Source organism: Schistocerca nitens, chromosome 7 (assembly GCF_023898315.1).
Source record: "Schistocerca nitens isolate TAMUIC-IGC-003100 chromosome 7, iqSchNite1.1, whole genome shotgun sequence".
Taxonomy (NCBI): domain Eukaryota; kingdom Metazoa; phylum Arthropoda; class Insecta; order Orthoptera; family Acrididae; genus Schistocerca; species Schistocerca nitens.
In genome coordinates, this window is record NC_064620.1 from 251,425,480 (window position 1) to 251,442,599 (window position 17,120).

Sequence of the window (17,120 nt, forward strand, 5' to 3'; positions counted from 1 at the left end):
TAGCCCCACTTTCGTAACACTTTATCAACAGTCGAAGCACTGATTAACTTGACAAAAACACAGTGTTTTTCCTGATCCAGTTACCAGGTATGAACGGTTTCAGAATTTAGACCAGTTACCTGTGTAATCCAGTCATCTATTTCCAGGGATGTCGGCTGAACAGGACGGGATTCCTTGTCAAAAGCAAATACCAGAGTATTCTTCCTTAGGTTTGTAGCCATGGTTAATCCAGCGAAGCAATTTCGGTTAAACAACCGAAATTCCAATTAGCAGCAGCAAGACCAGAAAGAGCGATCAGATCACAAGGAACAGGAACGAGCACGGAGATAACGGACGGACGGCACTCGGCGGAGCACAAGTACAGCGATGTAAACACTGAAGTGCAGCGCAACAGTTAACAGCGGCCACTCGCGAGCGCGGCTGAAACGGAACTATGTTTATAAATGGCTCAGCAATAGCCGAGCACTACGAAAAATACCTTATAGACTCATTTAATGTTCCCCTCCACGAAAATCTTTGGTAAAAGGCGAAAGATTTATTCGTTTTGAAGGGAAACCAGAGTGACCACTCGGCTAATCCCGCGCAGCTGAGCACGGCCACAGCAAAACAAGTGCCCTCACAGACACCAACGACATCACAAAACAATTCAAGCTCTTTTTGGGCGTTTGTGTGATCATATTGTGTTCTTTCAGACAGACGAACGTGCAGGGAGGCAGCGGACTCTATGTACACCAGATGGACCAGGTCCTACGAGACACTGAGACGAACCTAGTACAAGATCCAGGCAAGAGTCCCGCCAACATGGTATAAGCAAGAGTACGATTATGCGATTTCTGCGTTACAACCGCTACTATCCCTATCTAATGCAACGAACGCTTGAATTATCAGCAGTGGATTTCCCTCTACGGGAATGATTTTGTCGGTTGCTCTTGCCCCGGACCATCACAATTATGGGATTTCTGCGATCCGTCCCCTTTACCGACGAAGCAACTTTGCCAGAACTGGCGTCATCAGTCTGAATCATCGTCATCTGCGGGCTACAGACAATTCTCGAGGCGTCTCAACAGCAGCATTTCAGCATCAATTTGTGTGTGGGGATTCTTGGCGACCGCTCTGCTGCTATTCATGAACAGCATTCCAGGCAGTGTTTTCCAACAGGATATCGCTTGCTCACAAACCGCTGTTGTAGCCCAACATGCTCTACTATCTACATATTGCCTTAGCCTGTTTCATCCACAACCAGCATTAACCGTCCCTGTATTGACTGACCAAGTGCAATATGCATGGAGCTCCATCCCACAAACTGACATGTGACACCTGTACAACAGAATGTCCGCACATTTGTATGGCTGCAATCAACATCTGGCCCTTGCACCGGTTACTAATGCAACAGCATTTCACACTTGTAATGGCTTATCCCGCACTTGCATTAATCTGTGATCTTGCAATGTTAATCACTTAAATATGTTATCTAGACAAACGTATTCACAAATTTCGTTGTTCTACAGTAATTATTTTTTGGCGCTGCGATTTTTTTGCTTCATTATATACACTCCCGGAAATTGAAATAAGAACACCGTGAATTCATTGTCCCAGGAAGGGGAAACTTTATTGACACATTCCTGGGGTCAGATACATCACATGATCACACTGACAGAACCACAGGCACATAGACACAGGCAACAGAGCATGCACAATGTCGGCACTAGTACAGTGTATATCCACCTTTCGCAGCAATGCAGGCTGCTATTCTCCCAGGGAGACGATCGTAGAGATGCTGGATGTAGTCCTGTGGAACGGCTTGCCATGCCATTTCCACCTGGCGCCTCAGTTGGACCAGCGTTCGTGCTGGACGTGCAGACCGCGTGAGACGACGCTTCATCCAGTCCCAAACATGCTCAATGGGGGACAGATCCGGAGATCTTGCTGGCCAGGGTAGTTGACTTACACCTTCTAGAGCACGTTGGGTGGCACGGGATACATGCGGACGTGCATTGTCCTGTTGGAACAGCAAGTTCCCTTGCCGGTCTAGGAATGGTAGAACGATGGGTTCGATGACGGTTTGGATGAACCGTGCACTATTCAGTGTCCCCTCGACGATCACCAGTGGTGTACGGCCAGTGTAGGAGATCGCTCCCCACACCATGATGCCGGGTGTTGGCCCTGTGTGCCTCGGTCGTATGCAGTCCTGATTGTGGCGCTCACCTGCACGGCGCCAAACACGCATACGACCATCATTGGCACCAAGGCAGAAGCGACTCTCATCGCTGAAGACGACACGTCTCCATTCGTCCCTCCATTCACGCCTGTCGCGACACCACTGGAGGCGGGCTGCACGATGTTGGGGCGTGAGCGGAACACGGCCTAACGGTGTGCGGGACCGTAGCCCAGCTTCATGGAGACGGTTGCGAATGGTCCTCGCCGATACCCCAGGAGCAACAGTGTCCCTAATTTGCTGGGAAGTGGCGGTGCGGTCCCCTACGGCACTGCGTAGGATCCTACGGTCTTGGCGTGCATCCGTGCGTCGCTGCGGTCCGGTCCCAGGTCGACGGGCACGTGCACCTTCCGCCGACCACTGGCGACAACATCGATGTACTGTGGAGACCTCACGCCCCACGTGTTGAGCAATTCGGCGGTACGTCCACCCGGCCTCCCGCATGCCCACTATACGCCCTCGCTCAAAGTCCGTCAATTGCACATACGGTTCACGTCCACGCTGTCGCGGCATGCTACCAGTGTTGAAGACTGCGATGGAGCTCCGTATGCCACGGCAAACTGGCTGACACTGACGGCGGCGGTGCACAAATGCTGCGCAGCTAGCGCCATTCGACGGCCAACACCGCGGTTCCTGGTGTGTCCGCTGTGCCGTGCGTGTGATCATTGCTTGTACAGCCCTCTCGCAGTGTCCGGAGCAAGTATGGTGGGTCTGACACACCGGTGTCAATGTGTTCTTTTTTCCATTTCCAGGAGTGTATATACAGGGTGTGCCTGAAATGAATGTAGAAAATGAGAGGGCTGGTAGAGTGAATCACAGCAAGCATATTTCACATAGCAACCCTTGTCCGCATCCCTTTGCATAACGTGCTAGGCGTCGCAGAACAGCGTCGCGCGCTCCCAAGAGGGTAGGCACACGACATGCCATCCGAGACGTCATGGCAGTACGTCTGTAGGACAACGTTTACATTGTATTTGTGTAATCAAGTTAAATGAGAAGACAGGTTGAAGTTTTATAACATTTATTTGAAAATAGTTACAAAAAGTGCTCGAAATTACGCCCTCCTGCTTGAATGCAAGCCGTACAGTGACGCTGGAGTAACTGTCGCACTCATTCAAACACTCCTGCTGAAGTGGAAATTGCATCGGAGGCTCCCATAATGCACGCTTTCAGCTCTTCATCAGTCTCAGTGGGTGTTTCATAGGTAACACATTTCAGGTGGCCCCAGAAAACAAATTCAGTGGGCGTCAAATCGGTGAAACGTGCAGGCCGTGGCATTGGCCCACCGCACCCTATTCAGTTCTCACCGAAGATTTCATAAAAATCCATTCGCACTGCATGTACGAAGTGCACAGTTGCACCATCGTGTTGGTATCAAGTATCCACGTTGAGTGGGACATGTTCCAACAACTGTGGCTGACTTTTTAGCAAAAAGATTAAGTATCTGTTTGCGTTCAGTCGCCGGGAGAACATGTATGGAGATATCGCCTGCCAAGCCGCCCCAAATGTTGGCAACGAAGCAATCTTCGTGACCACGAACAAATGTGGCGTGCGGATTTTCCCGTACTCAACCGTATTGATTGTTGCTGCTGAACATACCGTCTCGTGTAAAGGATGCCTCATCCGTAAAAGGTTGTACGTGAGTAGCCTTTACTTGTGTGAGTGTTATCGTAAATAAGATCCTGGGAATGTGAACTGACAACCTAAATGTGCTATTGAGCTCGAGGTCACATCACTCACGAAACTGAAAAGAATTCTGTGTGTGTGCGAAAACCGTTCTTATTCATAAGCAAATAAATAAGCAAACTAATAATTTCATGCTCAGTAAAGTTGGTCATTGCGAACTGTCTGAAAAATGTAACTGTATAAAAAAAACTGTAATTTCGACCTGTATAAGAATGCAACCTGAAATGAACGAAAATTTCTGCAATGGCGTAAGACACTGGTAAAATAAAGAAACTGACAGAACCCTCATTGCGCAAAGGGAACGAACCAGTTATGTATTATGAATCGCACCTGCAAAATGATGTACTGGCCGAAACATCAACACAGCAAGAAATCGGCAACTGCTTCAAAAATACTGCTAAAAACTAACTACAGCTGGTCCAGGGAAACTGGGTTCATAATCTTGACACAAAATGCCAATGAAACACATGACTCAATCTTTAAGTTATGAAATTTCAGTTAGGAACGAACTGATTAAAAAAAAACAGTTATAGACTTCCATGGCACAGTAAATTAACTCAGAAGATCAATCAATAGAATAACTCGACTGTGACGAGGGTGAACTGGACCAACAGTACAAGTCTAGAAAAATAAAAATAAACTTGTTCTTCATTTCAAGATCTTTTTTATGCCCATATGCTACCCAACCGTTGTTCTGAGTCATAATTCCTCCACGTAATAAATCTGCAACTGACATCGTTTCAAAAGTGCGTCCATGTATTACACTGTACACCCAACGAAGCCCCGCCTTCTGGACACCGCAGCTTTCCACTCCTGATTGTCAAAGATTTTACGACTCCGCAGTGCTGTCATCGTAGACACAGATACTGTTGCCTAACAACTGTTTCTCTGACCACAGTTCTTCAAATATATATGATTTTTCCTTTACAAATATTAACAAATCCAATACCATAATCAAAAAATAGCCATTTACAAGGTACACCGTTCTAAAAGACCGGTTGAATGGCGCACCTTTGCAAAAACCACTCGCAGAAAATTCGACATGGAAAATCGTCTAGGTTAAGAGCCTGAATCTTCCGAAAGCGGTAGGGACGCAAACAATTTTCATGCACAAACGCCAAACTGTGGAATGACTTGCACTCGTTTCCCATCAACACACCGCGAGCTTGATGAAAGTGTGCTAACCGCCGAACGTACAAACGTACGGCAGCATGAGCTTTCCAGTCCGTCACCCCCGTGAGCAGTGCATTCGTGTCCTTTCCTCCAAAGAATAGCGCTCCATTTTTCTGTCCGCTTCACACAGTAACAAACAAGAGTGTCCCCTTCTGGTGACAAACTGGCACAGGGCGAACCAGACTCCGCAGAGTGTACAGGTGCTGCCCTCTATGTAACACCTATCGAACAGGCATTTGCACAGTCAAACGCAATGCGTTCACGTCCCAGTAAGAGGAGGAAAACCCGTAGTGTTGTCCCGACTGGAATATCCACACCTATGTCGACTACAGTGTTTGCAAATAAAGGTCATAAAACCAACCGACATCTCTTTTACCCTGATGTGACAAATACATTAAAATCGTTGCAGTGCAGACCTGCCGGCCGCGGCGGTCTCGCGGTTCTAGGCGCGCAGCCCGGAACCGTGCGACTGCTACGGTCGCAGGTTCGAATCCTGCTTCGGGCATGGATGTGTGTAATGTCCTTAGGTTAGTTAGGTTTAAGTAGTTCTAAGTTCTAGGGGACTGATGACCGCAGCAGTTGAGTCCCATAGTGCTCAGAGCCATTTGAACCATTTGAAGTGCAGACCTGCTACCATGATGGCTCGTATGACATGTTGTGTGCCTACCCTCTTGGCAGCGTGCGACTCTGCTCAACGATGCCTAGCGCCGTACGCTCAGGAACGCGGACATGGGTTGCTACAAGGTGTACACCTTTGCTTCCACCGTTTGCCGACAGGTGGCGACAATGGTAAGTAGCGGTCGAAAGAAACAAATCGCAGACGTCAGGCAGTTAGCTTGGACCTCCGTCAACATAACCTCATTCAAACATTAGTCGAGTTGTGTCTGCATCATGAAGTTGTTCTTGATTGAAAATGTCAGTTTACGAGCCTAATTCTCGTCATTTGCAGGAGGTGTTACTGTTTTGTTTCAATATGAAGAAAACAGCGGCTGAGTCTCATCGAATGCTCTCAAGTACGTCTGGTAAGGACGTTATTAGTGAAAGAACGTGTCGTGAGTGATTTCAACGCTTCAAGAACGGTGATTTTAACGTCTTAGTCCGGCATAGTGATGGAAGAGTGAATGTTTTCGAAGATGCAGAATTGGAGACATTGCTGAGTGAAGACTCGCGTCAAACTCAAGAAGAATTGGCACGATTAGTGGGAGTGACACAGCAAGCCATTTCAAAAAGTCTCAAGGCTATGGGCATGATTCAGAAAGAAGGAACCTGGATCCCGTGTGAGCTGAAACCAAGAGACGTTGAACGGCGTTTGTGTGTTTCTGAACAGTTGCTTCAGAGGCAAAAACGGAAGAGATTTCTGCATCGCATTGTGACCGGGGACGAAAAATGGGTTCATTACGACAACCCTAAACGCAAAAAATCATGGGGATATCCCGGCCATGCTTCCACGTCGACGGCCAAACCGAATGTTCACGGCTCCAAGATCATGCTCTACATTTGGTGGGAACAGCTCGGCGTCGTGTACTACGAGGTGTTAAAACCACGTGAAACAATCACAGGTGCTCGTTATCGAACGTAATTAATGCGTTTGAGCAGAGCATTAAAAGACAAACGGCCACAATGCAGCGAGAGGCACGGTAAAGTGATTTTGGAGCACGACAACGCTCGACCTCACGTTGCAAAAGAGCTCAAAACGTACTTGGAAACATTAAAATGGGAAGTCCTACCCCACCCGCCGTATTCCCCAGACATTGCTCCCCCTGACTGTCATCTATTTAGATCAATGGTGCATGGCCTGGCTGACCAACACGTCCGATCTCATGAAGAAGTCACAAATTGGATCGATTCGTGGATCGCTTCAAAAGACGCGGGATTCGTACACTGCCCGAAAAATTGGAGAAAGTAGTGGCCAGCGATGGAAAATACTTTGAATGATATATGTGTAACCAATTTGTTTCTTAAAGCCTCAAATGTTGGGGAAAAAACGGCGGAAGCAAAATTGTACACCTTGAATGTGAAATATGCTTGTTATGACCCACTGTATCAGCGCTCCCATTTTCTACATTAATTTCAGACACAGCCTATATATATCCATGGTCGTGTACCTTTAATCAATCTATGACAAGCTTGATAAATCCAAAAAATATGCTCCAAACATTATACGAAAATTGCGTATATCAAAAATTAAAATTGGAAAATACACTGCTGGAAAAAGTTGCAACATCCTCAAAGGCTGTGTACAGTAGTACCAGGATGTAATATGTGCATACTGAATGGTTGCAGTGTTAGTGATTCATTTGTCACAGTCATCGGCGATCACATGGCGCTGAGCAGGCTGATCTGTGCGCCCTTGTTTTTTCTCAGCGAACACTGACAGTGCTGAGTTTAGAGGTGAACGGTGTCTGCAACGTTAACTCTGGAGTCTAACCACGCCTCACCGTCGAGTACGTACTCCTGTTGGACAACTGCAGCAGTTTGAAAGGGGTTGCATTGTGACATGCGGGAAGTTGGACGGACGCATCGACGGATCGCTGCACATGGGCATAGTGTACCATTGGTGTGCCGCTGCTTTCAGCAGTGGTCTGTAGAACATTCCCACACCTATAGACTAGGTTAAACATTACCCAGGTAACCAGATTCAAATAAATGATGCACCTGCTGTGCGGCCGATCATTGGGAACTGCCTGCTTGTAGCAGGATTAAGATCACGAGTGCCTCTGGACAGACAGCCACCGACACCACGAAACTGCCAAGCACGGCTACTCAGGCGTCGTGGAAGAGTCGACTGGAGAAGGTATGGCTTTCTGATGTCTTCTGTGCCGAGATCAGGTTTTGTGTGTATGCTAGTGATGGACCTACACGTGTACGGCATAGATCTGGTGAGTGGCTTATTCCGGAACGCACGCACCCACGAAGCAAAGTTTCCAAGTTTCCACACCAGGCATCATGGGACATTGAGCCATCAGTTACAACTCGCGGTCATATTTGGTGTTTTGGCAGGGTAAAGTAGCCCGCGCTACTTTGCACAGGCTCGTACCTCCGTGCTCCTGCCATTTCTGACAGGAAGGTGGTGTGCTTTTTCAGCAGGCCAATCCAATCCGCATACAGCTGCTGCGAAGCAGGGTGCCATAAATGGTGTACAACGCTCTGGCCAGAGAGAGCACCAGATCTCTCGCCAATTGAACACGTACGGGACATTGTACAGTGGGAACTTACTCATCCTCCAGAGCCCGCAAAAATCGCTGCCGACTTGCAACGAACAGGAAGCCAAGGCCCTACACGGGCTGTAGTGCTAAGAAGTAAGTACCTACTAATTGCAACAAAGGGTGCACAGTGCTTGGGACAACCTATTGCAGAATGTCATTCGGCACCTTTATGATCGTTTGCATGCGAAAATAGACGCTCGCGTTGCCACAGGAGGGGGTATATTGTGTGCTGATGCGAATGTTTGGGCATCCTTTTCTGTGACGTGTGTGTTTCATTTGGTCTGAATTCGTTATCATATGCTCCTGCAATAATGAACTACCTTTCACATTACTTGTTAAAGAAATAACCATGTCTGTGTTGCAATTTTTTTCCGGCAGCGTATGTATCACCTGCATCTGAGATTAAAAAAGGATTACACCAGTGATCTTATGTATTACCCACGAATACAACATATACACAAAAGGAACTCTACAGCATTGGAAGAAGAAAAATGAAAAAACCAGGGGATCCCAGTGAATGACAATGCAGTGAATAAATTACAGTTTGCAGAAAACCAACTGATTTCACAGCAAGACTTTAGGATACAGACAGTACGACAAGAAAATTCATACACGAATACACAAAGTCGGGTCCACATGTAAACATCTCTGAGACAGAATATATGCTGTCTCGTGGTCTAAATGAAGATTTGGTCTTGGAAGATTGGATGGGAGCAGTAGCAAGTGTCGAGAAATATAAATTTGGAAAAAATTACTTTATTAGGTAGAAAGAAATGGGGAGAGCACATGAAGTTCCACAATAAAACAAGACTTTTCATAACAGTGATTAGGAACATTATTAAATATGGTCCGGACGTTTGGACAAGAATTGACAACTAAATTCAAAATTACGGTTTATAGAGATTAATTTTTGCAGAGTTTCAGCAGTGATACAAAGAAATGAAAATGTAAGGAACTAAGTAATCGGAGGTAGAATTGATGTTCAGAATTCAGTTATTCATTTTATTAATCAGAAAAAAAACTACAGTGGAATTAGCTTGTCAAATGTTTGCAAGGAAAAAAATCTTGCAAACTGTTTCACATCAAATGAAAGAAGAAAGAGGTGACCACCTAATACACTCCTGGAAATTGAAATAAGAACACCGTGAATTCATTGTCCCAGGAAGGGGAAACTTTATTGACACATTCCTGGGGTCAGATACATCACATGATCACACTGACAGAACCACAGGCACATAGACACAGGCAACAGAGCATGCACAATGTCGACACTAGTACAGTGTATATCCACCTTTCGCAGCAATGCAGGCTGCTATTCTCCCATGGAGACGATCGTAGAGATGCTGGATGTAGTCCTGTGGAACGGCTTGCCATGCCATTTCCACCTGGCGCCTCAGTTGGACCAGCGTTCGTGCTGGACGTGCAGACCGCGTCAGACGACGCTTCATCCAGTCCCAAACATGCTCAATGGGGGACAGATCCGGAGATCTTGCTGGCCAGGGTAGTTGACTTACACCTTCTAGAGCTCGTTGGGTGGCACGGGATACATGCGGACGTGCATTGTCCTGTTGGAACAGCAAGTTCCCTTGCCGGTCTAGGAATGGTAGAACGATGGGTTCGATGACGGTTTGGATGTACCGTGCACTATTCAGTGTCCCCTCGACGATCACCAGTGGTGTACGGCCAGTGTAGGAGATCGCTCCCCACACCATGAGGCCAGGTGTTGGCCCTGTGTGCCTCGGTCGTATGCAGTCCTGATTGTGGCGCTCACCTGCACGACGCCAAACACGCATACGACCATCATTGGCACCAAGGCAGAAGCGACTCTCATCGCTGAAGACGACACGTCTCCATTCGTCCCTCCATTCACGCCTGTCGCGACACCACTGGAGGCGGGCTGCACGATGTTGGGGCGTGAGCGGAAGACGGCCTAACGGTGTGCGGGACCGTAGCCCAGCTTCATGGAGACGGTTGCGAATGGTCCTCGCCGATACCCCAGGAGCAACAGTGTCCCTAATTTGCTGGGAAGTGGCGGTGCGGTCCCCTACGGCACTGTGTAGGATCCTACGGTCTTGGCGTGCATCCGTGCGTCGCTGCGGTCCGGTCCCAGGTCGACGGGCACGTGCACCTTCCGCCGACCACTGGCGACAACATCGATGTACTGTGGAGACCTCACGCCCCACGTGTTGAGCAATTCGGCGGTACGTCCACCCGGCCTCCCGCATGCCCACTATACGCCCTCGCTCAAAGTCCGTCAACTGCACATACGGTTCACGTCCACGCTGTCGCGGCATGCTACCAGTGTTAAAGACTGCGATGGAGCTCCGTATGCCACGGCAAACTGGCTGACACTGACGGCGGCGGTGCACAAATGCTGCGCAGCTAGCGCCATTCGACGGCCAACACCGCGGTTCCTGGTGTGTCCGCTGTGCCGTGCGTGTGATCATTGCTTGTACAGCCCTCTCGCAGTGTCCGGAGCAAGTATGGTGGGTCTGACACACCGGTGTCAATGTGTTCTTTTTTCCATTTCCAGGAGTGTATTTCGAGTGAGGAGATCCAGTCATTAATGAGGGAGAACAATATTCCTTAAGAGTTATGTAGGAATAGAGATGAGTGGAAAAACAGTGCTATTCTGTGATATGTGCTGCTAAAACGTATTTGCATTGTTAACTCAGATATATGCGTACGATTGAATATTAACCATTGCCAGTATCATAATATATTTCAAATCACGAACACTATAGCAGAACAGTGGTTTCAGATTTCTTGATGTTATCAAACTACATCAGTTGCTGTCTCGTTGTCTATAGTGAGATTTGCATTTTATCTCTTTTTTATGTTATGACATCTGAAACATTACAAGTCAATCTCACTGATGGATAGCAAAACTGATCAGACACGCGAATTGTAACTTTCCGGTTTCAGACACATTACAATCGTAGTTTTGAAAACTGCCTTCAGTTTATCAAAAGCTTCAGAGGCGTATACAGGGCAACGAGCGGTTTGCAAGTTGTGAATGGCATTACAGAACCGAGCAGTGAATAGGGGAGTGTGTTCTACTTTGGAGCACATGTCAGACTTCCACCTCTAGCCAGTCATGTAATAATAGTTTAATATAGTTCCTTATTCAATTTTTTAATTAATGGCATTCACTTAGTGTGTGCTGCCGTCTGCATCTGAAATTACAAAAATTACTCCGGGAAAGTAAGGTTTTGCCAAATGTGAAAAACAGTTCCAAGGTACATCTTGGTCTTATAGTTATGAACAAACATTCTATTCAAATTTAGAAGTGTGGCAGTGGAGAAAACATTGGCAGTAATGTATTTAATGATCTATACGTTACATTATTTCTCCACAACACACCGTTAATCAGCAAGTGAAATCAAATGAAGCAGAAGTGCAGTCCAAAACCAGTTACGAATTAAGTACTTTTTGAAACTGAAGCTATTGGAATCAACACAAAATTTCCTCTCCAACAAAACTGTTAAGACGTCAACGAAACTGAGTTAATTTGCAAATATCATATGTTCGATGGTAAGAGATCTCCTTCTTTTTCAACGTACAAGTTGGTTCACGACCGACCAAGTACGGCTTAACCATCCACTCGTAATATAACTAGTTTTAAAAATGTATAGAATTTTAATTGCCATAACATTCTGTTACAGAAGAATTAAAAATATATTCCAAACACCTTTCATATTTTAAACTGCACTTAAATATGTAGATCTCGAAATATTTAAAAATTTTGCACAAAACACGACCTCATGAGAGTCAACAACAAACACTGTACGAAACGGTAGAAGTTGTTATGACGGTCTCTCGAGCTATTCCTTCAGGCGATTCTAAAATATGTCACTAGATTGTAATACCGACCAGGAACTCCCCCTTGCTAATTCAAAGAAGAGTTAAGCAAAGAAACCCTTTATCGCCAAAATATTTATGTGTCCTTAACTTCGAGTAAAGAAAATGGCTCTGAACACTATGGAACTCAACTGCTGAGGTCATAAGTCCCCTAGAACGTAGAACTACTTAAACCTAACTAACCTAAGGACATCACACACATCCATGCCCGAGGCAGAATTCGAACCTGCGACCGTAGCGGTCGCGTGATTCCAGACTGAAGCGTCTAGAACCGCTCGGCAACTTCGGCCGGCTAACCTCGAGTAAAGTTCACGCCTCTTCACTCTGCTAACGACAGTGTACTCTTTGCCTCTAGTACACATAAACTTCAGCAAATAATGGAATAACTTAAAACAGCAAGTTTAAAAAAAAAGCATCAAAATCAATAAGATTACAAGAAGTAATTTTAAAATGTCGCAAAGAGCATGTTACAAATTAACAAAATCAGCTGTGCTTGGCGTAATTGTAAAGAATGTGGGGCGGACAGCAAACTAAATTAATCAAAGACTAAAAATGGCAAAGAGTTTAAGATAAACTAAACAGGTTTTTCAAAACCGACTTCCCTGTGTTTTTTAAAATGAAAGTTTAGTATCAGCGTCTATTAGCAGTTTTGACTTACGACAATGGTATGTAAACTTTTTATGTGAAAATCATTTAAAAACTGACATTTCCAGCGCGAGAAATGGAGAGAAACATTTGTTAATTAATCAAAATTATAAGAAAGTAAATAAGTGGTTCAGGCAACTGACAGGACAGAAATATCGTACGTAACTGTAACTGTAATCGAAATGAAATAAAGGCGGGCAGGATATACAGCCATTAGAATTGTAAGTAGATATACGAAGCAATTCTTTCTTGGAATCTAGGAGCTAAGAAGAACGGGGACGGCGAAAGAAATGGAAGGGTACCTAGATGACACACAGTATGTCAGAGCAACGTGGGTGCCCAGAACTGCATACTAACCCATGGAGAATTACACTAAGGAGCTAGACATAATAAATCAAATAGCTAAAAAAATGGATACCAAGAATCACTACTTAAAAATTGAATAAAAAATGCGAGAAAGGCATATAAAGCAGAAAGCAAAACGCCACACAAATCCAGGGATCTTCCAACGCTCACCGCACACACGCACACACAGACACACACACACACACCAACAACACCATTACTACACAAGAAAAATGCAACACTGAAGATCAGCAGACAAGCTGATACCCACTCACATACGCAAACAAACCGACGCAGCAAACTGATAACATCGCTAAGAACTTGAAGGAATGTGACACTGATGTGTATAAAAAAAAAAGTCGTTTACGAACTTCAGTGTAACAGCTGTGATGCTCTGTACTTAGGACAGAGTAGCAAAACATTTGAAATAATACATAAAGAACATAAATGGGCTAGAAATATGGCACCAGCCATTCAACATTTGCAGAACATCTCCAACAAGGAAAACGCCATCCAACCACAATGAAATCTGACATGAAAAATAATGAGATTCAGTAACAGAAAACGTCTTCTGACACTACCAGAAAACTTCCAAATGGAAAAGACAATAACAGAAAAGAAACACAATAAATGGTCGAATAAACATCAACAACCAAATGTCATTTAAACTAATAAAAATATAGTAGATAAATAACAACCATCTTAGCCCTAAACGAACAGAATCACACAAAGACAACATACCCACTTAAGATCACCCACCACAATACCACAATAAAGGAGCTTTAACGAAGTGATAATATGTGCACCACTTAGAAGCTAGGACATACGATCTCCCCCCCCCCCCCCATCAACCTTCAACCTCACACACACAAATACATTCTCTCTCATATATATATATATATATATATATATATATATATATATATATATATATATATATATATATATATGTGTGTGTGTGTGTGTGTGTGTGTGTGTGTGTGTGTGTGTGTGAGAGAGAGAGAGAGAGAGAGAGAGAGAGAGTCAAAACATACATACAGACAGGGAAATAGAAGAATAGAAGATGCCTCCATAAGTAAAAAAAAATTAAAAAAAGAAACAAACTATCACGTCTTACAACATAAAAAACAAAGCAGAAAAGGTGTAAGTAGATGTACACAACATGGAAACGAAAATATATTCTGAGTCGTAAAGAGCAATGTACTAAAATGGTACACTCTTGTGTAGAAGAAAATTAGAAATGAAGTAGGAAAGAAAAAAAACGTGAGTAACGTAAGGTGCAGTCAACAAGATAGATGAAAAAAGTAAGTAAACTGTTTATTACTTCAAAGGTAATTGCCATAGCTTTTAATACATTTATCCCACTGTTAAACAAGACGATCAATCCCTTCATAGAAAAACATTTGCATTTGCCTACCGAACCATGATTCTACCCAAGCATGCCACTCTTCGTCCAAAGAAAATCAACGACCACGAATGTTTTCTCAGGACTCCAAAAATACATAAATCGCATGGGGACATATGTCGACTGTATGGAGGATGTGTAAGGACTTCCCAGCGAAACTTCTGCAGTGTATTCGAAATAAACTTGGAAACATGTGGGCAGTCACCACGTCAGCTTACCATCACTGCCCCAGCCAGTTTTATCTGGGGGTAATGGCAGCCAACATATTGCAAGTGACCGATAATGGCAGTCCGTATGAAAGCTCACCCTTATTGCCCAACTAAGTAACATTTAAAATGGTTACACTGGAAAACAGGTACACTGGAAAATGGCTACACTGGAAAACAGCTACACTGAAAAATGGCCATAATGAAAAATGACTGCACTGGAAAATGGTTGCACTAGAAAATGGTGGCACCTGGAAAACAGCTACACCAGGAAACAGCTATACTGAAAAATGGCCAGACTGGAAAATTACTCCATTGAAAAACACACTGGAAAATGGTTAAACTGGAAAAGGGTTGTTCTTGAAAAACAGCTACCCTGGAAAGCAGTTACACTGGAAAACAGTCATGCTGGAAAATGGTGTAACATTATATTGGAAAATGTGCTGTAACATGGCAAATTGTTGCAGTAATACTGTAATATGATGGGCAACTTGTTACAATTGTGCTGTAGCACAGAGGGCAATCCCAGTAATTGACAGCCCCCCCCCCTCCCCCCGCCTCGCATTACGTAACACCCCCACCCCCTTCCAGCCAACATCGGAAGCAACTGACAACCAGTGGATATTCACATTGTCGGCTACTGGAGTGAAATTATAGTTCAGGCATCCAAGTATCTGACACTTGCTGTCCAGTTGTGGTACATGTACAGGCAAGTGATGCCACATGCACTGTCAACTTCTAGTTTTAGAACATGTTTTCATTTCTTAATGACTTCATGTCAACTGTCAGTACCATACCTGCTTAGCATTATCAGCAGAAGATGACAAACGTTTCGTACTTCAACATAAAATTAATACCCTAGCATGAGTCGCGATATTGTGTGGGTGACTGAAAATGTGTAGGTGAAAGCACAGAAACCCTCATTTCTTTGGTGTGGAAATACAGTTTGTAAATGTTTTAGAAAACTGTGAAACCATCATTTAAATTATTAAAAATTGCAGCCACTCTCAGAAGTTGTTTTAGTACTTAACTTCGAGTACATCTGGGTCATTTGTAATAATAAGCAATAATTGCTACTCAGTATCTTTGAACACATTTTTGTAGTGTAGAACACGATGCAGTGTTTTTCCGTCCTAAAATAGTGCTTGCGACGGTTAAATACCACTGAAAAACTTGTAAAAACATCTGTTGCTGAGAGTTTGTTCTTTGAATCACCAATAACATAGTCTCAGATTGAAACGCCAACACCCTTTACCCATTTCAGACATGGAGATACCACAGTAACACTTGATAAGCATCTTAGACAATTTAGATGGAAAAGTACGTAATCTGAAGGTTCTTTGTGTCTAACACCAAGTGCAAGCCTAAAACCGGAAATAAATTACATTCTAAAAGCAGTTGAAAGTAATTACGACTGCCTATTCGTTTGTGTGTTTGCCTTCTTAGCATAGTATTTTAAGCAACATGTATTTCGTGCAGGTATAAGCTTGGTCATATACTGCCTCATTTAGGTCTAACACGAAATGTTATTTTTTAGCCACAGGTGTTTTGTAACTACCCTCTCGTGCAAAACTTACGGACGAAAGGGTGTGTAGGGATGCAGCACATTGTCAAACAAACATATCATATGTGGGAAAATATTAATGTGCCGCATCCCTACAAGACGTTAATTTTGTACAATTTACATAATGTTAAGTAAATGTATTGAATTGTGTACATGTCATCCTGCGCAGTACGCAGTAAAATGATATTAATGGTCTAAGAAGATAGTACTCGATAATAGCGTTAAATAATATGTCATCCTGCATAGTGCACAACGAAATACTGTACTCGATAATGGCATGAAAGCTGAAATCTAGATTGTACACAGGAAGTATACAGTCAAATGGCGGTATTTTCCTTCAAAACAGAAAAAGAAAGGAAAAAACTCGGATGGAGCCAAATCGGGACGGTGTGGAGGATGATCGATGACAGTGAATCCAAGGCGTCAGGTTATTTCAGATGTCGCAGCACTCGTCTGTGGTCTAGCACTGTCGTGCTGAAGGACAGGGTGCTCCATGTGTGGACGAAGTCTTCGAATCCGAAACTCGAATATAGTTCGCTGTTTCTCACGCACCGACATAGTTACGTTACACACCGCCGATTTACAGAATACAGTTTGGAGTTTTCTAGCGACGGAGAGCTGTAAATATGTAGGCATGAATAATTTGTATGTCGAATGTTAATAACGTTCGTTTTATTTAAAAATCTTAAAGAGTTTTCGCACAAAGGTTCGGAGGCACTACTTTTCATTATGCCTTCGTATTCGGATGTAGATATCAAAACGGCAGTAGATACTGGAAGTCACGTTTAAGCTGTGTTCCTTGACTTGAACGTAG

General features: G+C 44.2%; 1 non-coding gene across 1 annotated transcript; it reads right to left on the bottom strand.

Moving 5' to 3' along the window:
• Positions 1–445: 445 nt before the first annotated feature.
• On the bottom strand, positions 446–564 carry LOC126196665 (U5 spliceosomal RNA). The gene has a single exon (XR_007539123.1). It is a non-coding gene; the product is annotated as a U5 spliceosomal RNA (small nuclear RNA).
• Positions 565–17,120: the final 16,556 nt, after the last annotated feature.